The sequence below is a fragment of the Taudactylus pleione genome, unplaced genomic scaffold (assembly GCF_031769625.1).
Source record: "Taudactylus pleione unplaced genomic scaffold, aTauple2 ptg000372l, whole genome shotgun sequence".
NCBI classification, from domain to species: domain Eukaryota; kingdom Metazoa; phylum Chordata; class Amphibia; order Anura; family Myobatrachidae; genus Taudactylus; species Taudactylus pleione.
The window spans coordinates 1,552,543-1,567,822 of NW_028284773.1; positions in this window are offsets into that span (position 1 = coordinate 1,552,543).

Sequence of the window (15,280 nt, forward strand, 5' to 3'; positions counted from 1 at the left end):
TCATTGAACAGCTTCATCAGTATTGCCCTGTTTGTTAGGAGAAGGGGGCCCCTGTAAATACAGTATATGTAAGTTTGAATGAAACTTAAAATCATATAATGATTTTAATATGGACTGAATCCTTTAAGCTGATGGAGTTATTGATATTATGGAGAGTCATTATCATTATTTTGTACTATAGTATAGGCGGTATTGTTTCTGATGTCTTTAGCAAAAATATTGCCTATTTCAATATATATTGAAAGGACAAATAGGAGGAAATGTAAAAGCCTGAGGCTTGCAGGCATTGCCAGGACCTGATGTTTAAAGTGGAAATCATTTAAAAGACAAAACCAACCTGTATATATGAAAATTGTATTACTTTTTAATGGGATACTGCACCAGAAATACATTATAAATATAAAACAAAGAGGGGTTAAAACGTGTAGGTTGCCTATAGGGGATCTGGCCCTAGTAAGGAGATAGTGAGAGTGCATAGAAGGCATGTGGCCCAGGGGCGTATTAAGAGTGGGAGGGCGCCTGTGAGCAGTCTCCGTCCAGAGCCCGCTGCTCTATGCCTGGTGGCTGGCAGTGCACTTAGCGCAGAAGACTCTGGAAACTAGAGTAGACTTTAGTGCTATGTCAGAGTCTACTATGCATGTGCATATCACCAGGGGGAAATGGCGCGGCAGCATTTTTCCTGGTGATTTACATACTATACAAAGAAAATGGATCTCAGACTGCACACTCTGGACAAATCCAGAGCGCAGGCTGCTCTTAACACTTCACTTTTCTTATTAGAGCGGTGCCTTGGGGTGGTTTAGCTGGGCTAGTTTGGGGGTATCCTGCGCTCTGGATTTGAGCCCTAGTATGTTAGGGACCTGCCCGACAAGAGGTTACCCGGATATGGTGGGCAGGCCCATAACCTTGGCCAAGATTATGCCAAAAACCTCTATTGTATTTACTGCAAAATCTATTTATTTATATATAATCAGTTACTTTGGAGTTGTGCACTTGTATTTCTTCTTTGTGTATATATCAATGGTCTCCACAGGTAGCACCTCCAATTATATATATATGTCCAGAGTGTGCAGTCTGAGATCCATTTTCTTTGTAAACTAATTAGTGCATTGATTTGCACACCTGGGAAGCCTGAGCCACTTCCCACTCAAACTAGCACTTCTACTACATATGTTTAGAGCATGGAGTCTGGCAATGTAATATGCACACCGGTCAGGGCACAATATAGGTAAGTCCTGCTAATATTTAGACTGTGTAGTGCAGCTTTGGTTCATTTTTGGGGTGTGGGTCCCCCTAGATTGCTTTGCTGATCTGCTTCAGGGCACCACAGTATAACACATTTTCCTTTGACACATTTTAATACCTCACTGTCTGTTTCTTTTATATATATATATATATATATATATTATATATATATATGTATTTCACTTTTTTATTTTTATTCTTTATATGCGGCCAGCGGCTGCTCTTAACACTTCACTTTTATTATTAGAGCGGTGCCTTGGGGTGGTTTAGCTGGGCTAGTTTGGGGGTGTCCTACGCTCTGGATTTGAGTCCTAGTATGTTAGGGACCTGCCCGACAAGAGGTTACCCGGATATGGTGGGCAGGCCCATAACCTTGGCCAAGATTATGCCAAAAACCTCTATTGTATTTACTGCAAAATGTATTTATTTATATATAATCAGTAATTTGGAGTTGTGCACTTGTATTTCTTCTTTGTGATTTACATACTATGCCAGTGAAATGGCCAGGTGATTTGTAAAGCGATGGTACCGCCGACGCGGGACTCCAAAATGGTAAGTATTTAATAAATGGGTGCAGGGTGTGCAGTGTAAGCCACATATCCTGCACCCATTATAGATAAACCCATGATGTGTCCTTTGGCCAAATCAGGTAAATCAATGACATTCTGAACTGTTTTCTTTCAGTATATGGACACAAATAAATATCTGCCAAACGCTCAAAAATGGCAATAAATGGTCTTCATCTTTTGATTTGATTTCCAAACATATTTGAGCTGCAAAGTACATATTTTCAATGTAAGGATGCATTTAAAGCTCTTTTGCATCTGTCACACCACTGCTCATTTGTCAGATTGCCTGGGAAAACCTCTCGTTGTATGGCCAGCTCCAGAGCTGCTTTGTTGAGAACTGAAACGTTGCAGCAAAGTAAAAAAGTAACAGTGGTATCGCAGCTGCTGTACTGAACATGGAAGGGAAGAGGCTATGAGACATCAGACTAAACTAAACATTCTATTTGAAATCTTTAGTTGACAATAGATAGGTTAGGAAAAACTTCAATCTCCTCTAAGCTGGCCACAGTACATTCATGTTGGGCTGCACACTTTGGATCAGTGGTTGCCTGATATCTTTTAGCCTGGGGATAAATGCAAGCAAGTGGCCCTGGCAGGGACGTAACTAAGGTGGTGCAGCCAGTGCCGTCGCACAGAGCGCTGGGCTGGATGTCCTGGGACGGAACCAGCCGCCACCACAATCTGTATTTTCCGGGCGTCCACTGCGATGTATATTACGCAGCGGGTCGCCCATGCAGCCCTTCTAACTCCGGAGTTTCGCTAGGCTATGACAGTCTTGGCTCCCGGTTGCACTAGTCTGTGTGGGGGGAGATGTCATGATGTCTCTCTCACAGTGCCTCCTGCCCACCTCCCCGTGCCACCATGCCTCCTTCATTCTCTCTTCGTGCTGACACCTTTGCCTCCTCCCTGTGCGGCTATGCCTGGTAATGGTGTGAGTGACTGGGGACACAGACTTGGAGGCAGTGTCGGACTGGGGCATGAAGGGGCCACCTGGGAATGTAGTAATAGGAGTCCATACTGAGGGGCCCCTTTAAAAAAAAAAATTACTACTACTGCATGCATGATAACCAGATTAATAACAGCAAAGCTTTGTAGAAAATACACCATAGTCCTGTGCAGTGTAATGTACTGTAACATATGAATAATTCAAGTGAACAGTCAGAAACCTGATCCCTAGAGGAGGTGGTGGGCCCTCAGGCAGTGGGGCCCATCGGGGGTTTCCCCTGTACCCCTGTGGGCCAGTCCAAGCCTGCTTGGAGGTGAGGGTGCTGCAGACACAGACATGGAGGGGAGGGTGCTGGGGACACAGACAGGGTGCAATAACTAGTCATACAGATATGAGGGTGCTGGGTATGCAGACATGAGGGTACTCCCTGGAAGAACATACCCTTTAAAGTATGATGGGGGACGTTGATCTTTCTGGCACATGGCACCAAAATGTCTAGCTAAGGCTCTGAGCCCTTGCGCACTGCAATTGCAATGTAAAAATGGAGTGACACAAATTTTGTAAGGGTAGTTTGTCTAATGTGGGAGTGATTTAAAGTTGTTATGTCATATAGCTGTAATGAAATGCAACACATACCAGCTCCTTCTGACAAACCAGAGACTATCTTAATGACCTCTATATAATAGAGAGAATTCCAATAGCCAATACATAATGCATAGAGCATTCTTGTGACATATACAATCTTAGTTGCCAACCTTTGAGTTGCCCCTTCCAGGAGACTGGCCTCTGTGAGACTTGTCCACTCTTCCAGGTGGCTGGGAGTGCTGGATTATGCAATATATGGACCACACTAATCTCTATAGAAAATAGGGAGCATTCAAGTGACAAAATACATTCAGGAAGCACTCTAGTAACCAACATACAAGGACCATTCTTGTGACAGATATAGAATACAGGGACCATTCTAGTGACCAATATACAATATAGGGGATGTAGTTATGAGACTGGCGGCCGTGATGCTGCCAGTATAAACCCAGACAGTAGAAGACAGACAAGGGATTTAAGATAGGCATCAGTACTTCGAAGCCGGAAGGACGGCTGCCACCGCGGCCATTTTCCCGGTGACCTGTGCATACATTATAGACTCTGGGCACACTCTAGTGCCAAGAGTCTATAACTCCGGTGCTGACCGCGCACAGCTCAGTACGCTGCCGGCCGTCGGGTGGAGAGGAGGGGGCCCACGTTGGAGACTGCACACGGGCCCCCTTCCTCTCTAGAAACGCCCTTGATAGTGGCTAGTGATGCTGAGTGTCACAGGCATTAACAGCATGGATGGCTGTTAGTGAGTGCCCATTTAGAGTGCAGTTAATGCCTGTGACAATATATATACATATATATATATAAAATGGAGTATATATAGGAGGGAGAGTGAGGCAGCCTGCTCACAGCCAGCGGCTCAATTCTCCCAGCAACTACTGTCATAAACCTCCAACCAGTCCGCACACTGGGGTAGATGTATTATAGTGGCACTTAACGTGCTCCGCTATAATGCTTCCTGTATGAATATCTCATCGGCCGCAGAGGGGGAGCGTTAACTCCCCCCTCCGGCGCTACCCGCTAGAGACCCCAACGCATCAGCCTAGTGCTGATGCGCTGTGTCTCAGTCCTGGACGAGTCCACTGAGCATCTCGCAAGTATCGCGAGATCCCCACGTGCAGCCTGGAGCCGGGCAGTGCCAGGCTGCAGCTGCCTATAGCGACAGCTACAGTGGGCCGAACGGTCAGGCGATCTGACCGTTCATACATGGCCCAGGCTATCGGTGCTGCTATCTTATAGCATAGCGCCCCTGTCATTTACCGCCAAACCCCCGATCATACATCGGACAGAAGCGGTATCAGCACACATAACGTTCGCTGATATCGCTTCTGAGCTTCTTACATCTCCCCCACTGTAAGGTAGGATTCTCTCCCTCTCTCACCACACTCCCAGCATGGGATTTATTATCTACCTCCATTGTGCAGGACATGTACAGATGCTGACTGCATAGTGATAGATATATATCTCTAGAAGAAAACAAGAGCGGCAACGTCCTACTTTAGAATGCAAAAAAGAGTATTTAATCCATCATAACCAACAGTAAAAACTGACATCCAATAATAGCGTGCACATCCATATAAAGGTCAGGGCATGGGGGGAGACTGGCGGTTTAGAAAAAATAGCATTATAAACAAGTCACTGTATCCGTGTGATAATGGCATATAGATACTCATCATAAATCCATCCCCAGCATGTAGTGCCCGACAGCTGTTTCGGAGTTAAAGTGACACCTTCATCATGAGCAGCAATACAACCCCCAACACCCACAATAAATACCTGCATAATCGTGAATCAAACACACACACCTGTGCTGAAAATATGTGCCAGACGCCGACATGGATCCCCGGAGCCGTCAGGACCAGAAGTCTCAACAAGCGCTCTGGTCCCAAGCACCACTCGTGCTGCAGCAGTACACACAAGATGACATTCCGGAAACGGAACCAGTCATCAGGTGCCAGGGCAACTGCAGATCGCAGTCCCATCGGGCCGGCTCCAGTAGGAGCTGTGCCCTGTGCAGAACGGGACTGAGGCGGCCCTCAACCCTGCGTGCATCCAAAAGGGGTGCGACCTAATTAAAATAAACCACGCCCCCTGAATGCTACTATTTGGGGCGTGTCTGTATGGCATGCCTCCCGTTTAACGTCAGGCTGGGGGCGAGCCCAGCACTCCTTCTGTAGCTGGGCTGCCCCAGCCCTCTTCCTGCACTAAATGGATGCAGTTCGCATGCACGCAGCAACCATTTTGCTTCTTTGGGGCCGGCACCGCCGCCTCGGCGGGGTTGCCCAGCCTCCGGCTGCGAGACACTGTGGCCTGCGGGTCGAATAGTGGAGCAGTGCCCAAAAAACGGGACTGTCCTGGGGAAATCGGGATGGCAGGGAGAGGTGCGTCCCTGCTCGGCCGCACTGGTTGAAAGTGCCTTGAGCCGGTCCTGCCCATCATTGTCAATAGGGACTAAGATTTGACCCGTATGTATTAAACTTCAAAAAGCGATAACATCAGTAACCGCAACCGCTGTCCCTGCGAGTTCCCCTTTGTACATAGTGGTGAAAAAAATTTATAATATCCCCGGTGATATGGATTGATAATAACACTGTACAACAAATTAATACTTTTCATTTGTTTCCTTTATAAAAATAGTCATAGATTACTAATTTGACGTCAAGAAAAACTAAAATGATTTCAGAATGTTTTTACTAGCTCTATTTCTTGAGCTACACTACTTGCACTATACTGTATGTACATTAGTAATATAGTCATAGTGAAAAGCTATTTTAAAATAATTTGATATTTTCTTGATAGAAAATAAATAACAGTTGTTTTAATTCAATCACAAATAAGAACACAAAACGAAACAAACATAAAGCATACGAAACAGACATGCAGCATACGAAACAGACATGCAGCATACGAAAGTACTATCTAATATAGTGGCCTATTCATGGGGGTGCTTTCTCTTTGCTTGGCGCTTGTACTCCGCTTCTGGGGCATCTCTTGTCACTGTCCAACAGTAGTGATTCACCGACCCTGATATCTTTGTTCCATTGCTGAAATGTCTTGGTGGAATTGCTCACTATGCTTGTCACTCAGTGCACCACAGTTATCTTGTGTGGGTAATCCCGTGAATCACATATATTTCAATAGGGGAGGGGACAAATAACTGATTCACTTAATTGGGTCATTAGGCCCCGTGCCCTCTGCGCGTAATGCAGATTGCTGGTAAGATTCTCTCCATTCTGCCCACTTCACTAGGAATACGCCTACATCGTCATAAATGGGCTATATCTCGGAACTCAGAGCTAACTGAGAGTTTTAAATGTCATATTCATTCTTTGCATGCTGAAATCAATTAGAAGTAACTATTTTCACATCGGAAACATTTTCATTGTTGTGCAGTGTAATCACAGCTGGTCCATGGATTATTAATACACAGACCTTTTGATTTTGAAATTGGTTATGACAGTTGCAAAACACAGGATTTCTAGAGAGGGGTTTCCAAATTCTTTGTTTTAGAGTGAGTGTGGCCAGTCCATGAAGAGGGTAGAATTAGCACTTAACCATCTATAAAATGCATTATACAAAGTATATTGTGTGTCATAATTCCAGCATATAGAAGACCAGCAATCACAGTAAGCCAATAAATGCGGCAGTAGGGCCATCCTGTCTGAGCTAAATGCTTTTATTATAGATGTGGGCACCATTCCAGAGTATTAGAGCAAGTCCAGGAGTCTGGGGGAGCAGCAGAATAACCTATCACTGCCCTGGACATATATGTACATATTGGGCTCTATAGCAGCACATCCCTCATGCTGGGCATACACTATACAATTATCTGTCAGATATCTGTCCAATCTGGCTGGTTGGAATGAAAACCTGGTAATGTATGGGAGCAAATGACAGTCGATCATATGGTTTTAAACACTGGAAAACGGACAAAAAAAATTTGTTCAAATTGGTTAAATCGTGTGTTTTAACTAGGGGTGAGTGGGTTCGGATTTCTGAAATCCGAACCCCCCCGATCCGAGGCCGATCCGAGTCAGGCTCGACTTTTCCCGCCTGACTCGGATCTGAAATCGAGGCAAAACGTCATCATCCCGCCTTCCGGGTCTCGCGGGTTTTGGATCCTATATAAGGTACCCGCGTCGGCGCCATTTTCTCACTCGGCTGTGGACAGTGAAGAGGGAGGGTGGGAGTTAGGGCTGGCTGGGCTGTGTAGTGTAGTGTAGTGTAGTGTAGTGTTGTGCTGTGCTGTTCTGCTGTTGTCCATAGGGGCTGTGTCCACTACTTCAAAGTCCATAGCGGCTGGCTGGACTGTGTTGTGCAGTCAGTTGTCCATAGGGGCTGTGTCCACTCCAAAGTCCTGTGCAGTGTCCCAGTCCTAAAGGGGTGCTGTAGTGTTGTCCAGGGGGTGCTCTGCCCGTCAGGGGTGCTCCCCCCAAGTGCTAAAAAAATATATATTTTTTCTGTGTTTGTGTGCACTGTGGCTGCACGTGCATCAACAAAGGAGCAGCGCCAAGCGTGCGCCTGTGTCATAAGTAAAGGGCCGGCAGGCTTGTCCGTTAAAGGGTGCTGTAACCACCAAAGTACACTCCAAACAAAATAAAAAAAATATTGCACGTGCATCAACAAAGTAGTGCCAAGCGTGCGCCTGTGTCCCATAAGTAAAGGGCCGGCTGGCTCATTTCTTAAAGGGTGGTGTAACCCACAAAGTGCACTAGTCTCCAACAAAAATAAAAAATTATTTTCTGTGTTTGCGTGCGCCTTAGCCGTACGTATATATCAATATAACATAAATGGAGGACCAAACTTTCTCAGATAAAAATAAAATAGGGAAAGATCAAGAACCACTTCCTCCTAGTGCTGAAGCTGCTGCCACTAGTCATGACATAGACGATAACATGCCATCAACGTCGTCTGCCAAGGCCGATGCCCAATGTCATAGTAGAGGGCACATACAATCCCAAATGACAAAGTTCAGGAAAATGACCTTGAAAAAAACATTTAAATCATCTGAAGAGAAACGTAAACTTGCCAATATGCCATTTACGACACGGAGTGGCAAGGAACGGCTAAGGTCTTTCCCTATGTTCATGACTAGTGGTTCAGCTTCACATGACGATGGAAGCCCTCCTCCCGCTAAAAAAATCAAACGAGTTAAGCTGGCAAAAGCACAGCGAAGAACTGTGCGTTCTAAGAAGATATCACAAATCCCCAAGGAGAGTCCAAATGTGGTGGCGGTTGCGATGCCTGACCTTCCCAGCACTGGACGGGAAGAGGTGGCTCTTTCCACCATTTGCACGCCCCCTGCAAGTGCTGAAAGGAGCACCCACAGTCCACTTGCTGATATGCAAATTGAAGATGTCACTGTTGAAGTACAACAGGATGAGGATACTGGTGTAGCTGGCACTGAGGACAAAGTTGGCGAGGAGGATTCTGATGGTGATGTGGTTTGTTTAAATCAGGCTCCGGGGGAGACAGTTGTTGTCCGTGGGATGAAAAAGCCCATCACGGTCATGCCTGGGCAGAAGACCAAACATTCCACCTCTTTGGTCTGGCAATATTTCTATCCAAATCCGGACAACAACTGTCTTGCCATATGTACCATATGTAAAGGTGAAATAAGTAGGGGTAGGAACGTTAACCACCTAGGAACATCCTCCCTTATACGGCACCTGCAGCGTGTTCATAAAAAGTTACTGTCAAGTTCAGAAACTTTGGCTAAGACCGTAAGCAGTCCAGGGACACCTAAATCCCTTTTTCCTGTTTTATCCAAGGAATCGGTGGATGAGGAGGATGAGGACGACATCTTGCCTCCGTAGAGCCAGTTTGTGCAGGGACACATTAATTGCCAGCTTGTTTTGTGGGGGCCCAAACGAACCAATCATTTCAGCCACAGTCATGTGGCAGACCCTGGCGCTGAAATGATTGGTTTGTTTAAGTGTGCATGTCCTATTTATACAACATAAGGGTGGGTGGGAGGGCCCAAGGACAATTCCATCTTGCACCTCTTTTTTTTCTTTGCAGTATGTACTGTTTGGGGCCTAGTTTTTCAAACTGCCATCCTGTCTGCCACTGCAGTGTCACTCCTAGATGGGCCACTTGTTTGTGCCGCCCACTCGTGTCGCTTAGCATAGTCATCCAGCTACCTCGGTGCAATCTTTTGGCAATAAAAACACTATTGTGAGGTGTGAGGTGTTCAGAATAGACTGGAAATGAAGGTTATTGAGGTTAATAATTGCATAGGAGCAGAAAAACCCACAAATTCTGTGATTTAAGCTGTTTTTATGCTTTTTTTCAAAAAAATACAGATCCAAAACACAAACACGGAAGGTTGGTTTTGGCAAAACCAATCCAGATCCAAAACACGAAGAAAGATCCAGATCCAAAACACGAAAAGTGGCCGGTGCACACCCCTAGTTTTAACCAGTTTGTCTGAATGACCATTTTTGGCTGTTTTCCAGTGTTTGTGAGCAAATGGTTGATCATCCTTTGCTCCCATACATTACCAGATTTTCATTCCAACCAGCCAGATTGGACAGATAATTGTATAGCGTATGCCCAGCATTACAGTGAATGTTTTCCAGATCTCCTAGTTGGTACACAGGTTATTTATTACTGACTGATACATGTTAAAAGATCCACAGGTGGTGCTAATTATTTCATTTGTGATACTGTGAAGAACATACAGCACTAGTAACATTATATCATATTACTATTTCTATTGTGGTCATGGTGTGGGCTGGGGAGGGGGGTTTCCAGGCAGACGGAAACCTCCCCTGCGTTTGCCTATGCATGAAGAGAGGAAAAACCATGTGGTCTTTAAGTGACTATGCATTCCCTAGCATGTGCTCTAAGAAATTACAACAATAAGCAGCATATGACCTTATCATCATCTGTGGGATGTGAACAAAAAGAAAAAAGTGGTTTACACCAGTTATATCCAAAATACGTCACTTTAAAACATCTGTTGAAGCACTAGAATTGCCCAGTGATAGTCTTTTAAAAATAAAATCCTATTGATAAAAGAACTAGCTCAGATAATAAGTTGATTGGTTATAAGCTTGCATAATAATTAGTAGTACAATCTTCAAAGCAGAACCCCCAAACATTTAAAACATGTTTGAATATGGAGATCAATGACCTGAAAGACATAGGTTCACCAATCACACTGAGGTTTTGCAGACATTGGAGCTTGGCAAAGTCTATCACTCCTTGTGCAGAGAGGAGTTTGTCACATTGCAGGCAGCAGAGAGAGGGCCGAATACAGCATCTGCATCATGGCGTCCCCTGAAGAGTTTAAACCAGACCCCAGGTAGATTTAACTCTGTACCTGTTTAGTATAGGGAGACACACTAACAGGCACCAGCCGAAAAAGTTTTAGTCCGTATCAGTTTATTTTGTGTCATCTGCACATTATACCAATGCATCATTGGAGAGATGTTGTAAGGATGTATATTTGTAAATTTTTAAACACTGCATATACCGGAGGGGAGGGGGGATTTACAGTTTGACTGTAGTATATAGAACAATGTTAACACAACAAAAAGCATTTTTGTATAACTATATATATATATATATATATATATATATATATATATACACACAATACGTTTAAACTTAGTGGACCAATACAATATAGAATGAGGAGGGATTATACTGTATAGTGGAACATGTTGCCATTCTGAGATTCATTTAGGAGTAGAACACATTGGTACAGTGCACATTTGTGTGCTTCATTTTATGTCAATGCTCGCCCTTAGGTTCACTTATACCCTTTTTCCACCAAAATTCCAGGTCTGACCCGGAGTTGGAACAGAGTTCCTATCCGGATCAGACCTGGAATTTAGCCAGCGCCGACCCAGGATATTCCTGAGTCGACGTCGCTCACACCGGAGTCGGGTCTGCATAGACCCGGATTTCCCGGCGTGAAAGTGGATGCTTGGAAATGACGTCATCTCCAAGCGCCACTGAAGTCGGACCAATCAGCCGGCTAGCAGCGCACTCCAGGTCATCGTGACCCGGAGTGCGCTGTTCTCACAGCAGGGTTTCACGGGCTACGCCCATGTTAAACCCTGCTATTTACCTGGGTTGGATTGCCGGGTCACACGACCCGGCGATCCAACCCTCTCCCCTTTTACACCAGGGAGCTGCTCGGGTTAACCCTTCAAAAACCCAGGTTTTAGCTCCGGTGTAAAAGGGGTATTACTTGTGTGCATAAAATGAATGCTCATCCAGATGGCTATGTGCTGAAGTGAGGTAACAGCTCGGCCTTTTTTTTTTTCCCCATTTGGAGCTCATTAAATTTAACCTCACCTGGTTTCTTTCCAAGAGCTGTTCATGTGTCCCTCATTAAGTAATAAATTATCTAGAGAAGCGAAGGAACATTCTGGCTGCCTTTATTCCAAGTTTCATATTGGTGCTATTTGTACAATTAAAGACATTGTTGTATTTGCTTAAACTCAAGTGAAGTACATCTTCTTAAGGTGCCCATACATCTGCGACGGATTGTCGCGATTTAGCAAAGCAATCGGAAAAGCCGATCTGCCGGGTGGAAACGCCAACCCCCCACCATCAATGTTCAGCGATCCCATCGCAGGATCGCTGAAATTTTACATGTTAAATGTCCCTGATTTCACGATCACGATAATTTTTTGATCGCGATTGTCATATTGGGAAAATCCAACATGTTGGATTTCTGCGATGCCAGGTTGCAGGATCGTGGCAATCCGTCGCTGATTATGGGAGTGCTTAGCCCAGGGGGTCCCAAACTTGGTCCTTAAGGCACCCTAACAGTCCAGGTTTTAAGGATATCCATGCTTGACCACAAATGACTTAATTAGTACCTCGGTAAATTTGATTGACCCATCTGTGCTCAACCATGGATATCTGTAAAACCTGAACTGTTGGGTGTGCCTTGAGGACCACGTTTGAGAAACTCTGGCTTAGTCATTCTGCTGCACTATCAGGAGCCATTGAAAATATGGTTTAGAAATCCATCTCCGAGTTGATGTTAAAAGCACTGACTTTTGTGCTCAGAAAAACCTCTGCACCATCATGTAAACTTTGGCCGATATCTGCATGTTGTTTATCATTCAAATATCTGGAGGCGTAGAGAAGATAACTTGCTTTTATGCTGAATCTTGCATATTAAATTCACTATGCATAGGGATTGTCTAATGCTAGGTACACATGGGACGATCTGTTCAGCGAACGATATCGCTGAGCGATCTCCCTTGATATTGTTCATCCACACACCAAAGATATCATCAATGATGAATGACCAACGATCGCAAACCCCTATGGAACATGCACGATATCGTCCAGATTGGCCTGCATGCATGGACGATATAGTTATCGTCCAGCGGGAGCGCACATCATTGGTCATTCATTGCATACACACGGAAAAAATATATCATTGAATGTGATTGTTCATATTGTAACGATATATCGTTCCGTGTGTATGTACCTTATGTCTTATTAATTTTAGAACAATCTAATTTGCATTAAAAATGACTGATTTATTAATTCCATGGTCAAGCATATAAATGCAAATAAGAGGAGCGAAAATAGCACATTTCAGAAATTAGATCATTTATTGCAAGAATCCAACATCGTAACATTCAACTTTTTTTTGCATGATTGGGGGTTCTCAAGATAACCACCCCATGTGACCGACATAGACATGATTGGTGGCCGCTGCAACACTACTATTGGGGCAGTGCTAAAACACCCACATAGCTGACAACTATTAATACAAGTGTGTGTAATGTAGCACAGCAAGCCTTGGGCTCCAATGGTAGATGATTCTTGTAATGATACAATTGCTTACAAGCTAATAGAGGATACACATGGTCAAACCATCAGATTATCGGATAACGATAATGATCATTATCTGATCGTCCTGCATGTGCTGGATTGAACATCCAGCACATGCAACAACCCCACAACTACTATAACGACCCGAGATCAATGATCGTGGGTCCCTACTCCCTATAGTAAACAGGCTAACATGGTCGATATCGACCATGTTGGCCTGCATGCATGGGAGATGATCGATATCTATATCTTAACGACCATTCGTGCCCATGCATCGACCATCATTTGAGGGGGCCAGAAACAGGACAATATGAACGATAACGATATCGTTAATATCGTCCTGTTTAATCGCACCATGTGTACGCAGCATTGAACCTATAGTAATTGTAAGGTTGCCATTGCATTTATTGAAACCTTTAAGCACATAACCTTTGGTGTCAAATATAATGCAGGAATATTTTGTAGCTTTGCTTCTCCTTGCACAAAACAGATTTAGTGCTCTTGCTTGAAAAATTTATTATTCTACACCATTTGTTTTATCTGCTTCCCTCATATTATTTTTCTTATTATATCTATGTCACAATTGAAATGTAATTTTATAATATAGGCCATCTATAAACATCTGCTGTTTATCATAGAAAGTCTACTGCCCTCACCTGAAAATATTTCTTATTGCACAACTGTAACCATCAGACTCCACCACTGACCATTGACTGATGAAATATTGGCAATTAGTTGCCAATATTTTAAAATGTTTTCCAGGGACACTGTTGAATAATTAACAATTTATTGCACTCCACTGACACAGTAATCCCCACTATAACATGTTTACCAAACCTGTCTTAATTTATTGTTTTCCCCTTCAAATGCTCATCTTCATTACAAAATAATAGAGACAATCGAATAGGAATACATAGTTAAAATTGCAATAGATATAAAAGATAACAGTACTTGTACTGTGAAGTTGGTCAGATGGAACAGTAGTTTGTGATGAAGTTGGAAAGGGTGAATACATAGTTCCTCTAGGGCAGAGGTTCCCCAACAGTGCAGGTTTTAGAGATATCCATGGTTGAGCACAGGTGGCTAAATCAAATTGACTGACATACTAATTAAGTCACCTGTGCTCTACCATGGATATCTCTAAAACCTGTGCTGTTGGGGAGCCTTGAATACCGCGTTTGTTGTCCCTGTTCTGTCCCTCATTGGCTGGGGTTGCTCAGTCACACTCAATGACTGAGCAACCCTTTGTAAAGCTTTGATACATATGCCCCTAAGGGTTCTATTCTTCATCACTTTAATTTTCACCTGCTTTTGTAGAAATTATCGGGCCATTCATCAAAAGGGTAATGCAGTAGATATCACAGATAGAGATATTTCTCTCCAGATGTTACCCGCTGTCCTCATACACTGGTATGGGGACCTAAATTCATCAAGCTCCGAAAATACAATATTTTCAAAGCTTTATTCCGGGAGCATTCACCATCTTCAGATGACGTTTGCTCCCGCACATGGCACTCATCCCGATCACCACGCTCCTTCCCTATGGGAAGGAGACCCAGGTTGCGAAGAGTAGGGGCGCCGAGAGGGGGGGGGAGCGGGTACTGTTTACCCAGGCTCGGGCTTCCTGAGGGACTCGGCAGGGGTCTGGGTCCTGCGCCGCCACTGAACGCGCCCCTCCTGGCTTTGCGCCACGCTGAGGGGGTCACAGCGCCCCCCTCCCCAGTGCTTTGCGCCGCTGCAAACGGGGTTTTTTTTGCTTGAGGGGGCGTGGCCACGCCTCCTGCGACTAGGCCATGCCCCCACTTTACCTGGGCCCACAAGGGCTCTCTACAGCCCTGGCGAAGAGGGATTATTTAGAAACCTCCGCCCCTGTACGGTTCCTTCCACTGAATGTCAGGGCTTTGTACTCCTGTGTGAATTCACGCAGCCGCACTAGCACTGCCGAGTCAGTGAAACCGTTTTGGGAGACCGCTGATTTTTGGATCAGCTGTTTCCGTGCCAGAGGAATGATGAATTGCTTCGGTGCTCGCCGTGAGTAAGAATGTTAATTATCGGGGACCCTGATAATTAACATAATGAATAAACTCCTAAAAGAGCATGGGATAATTAT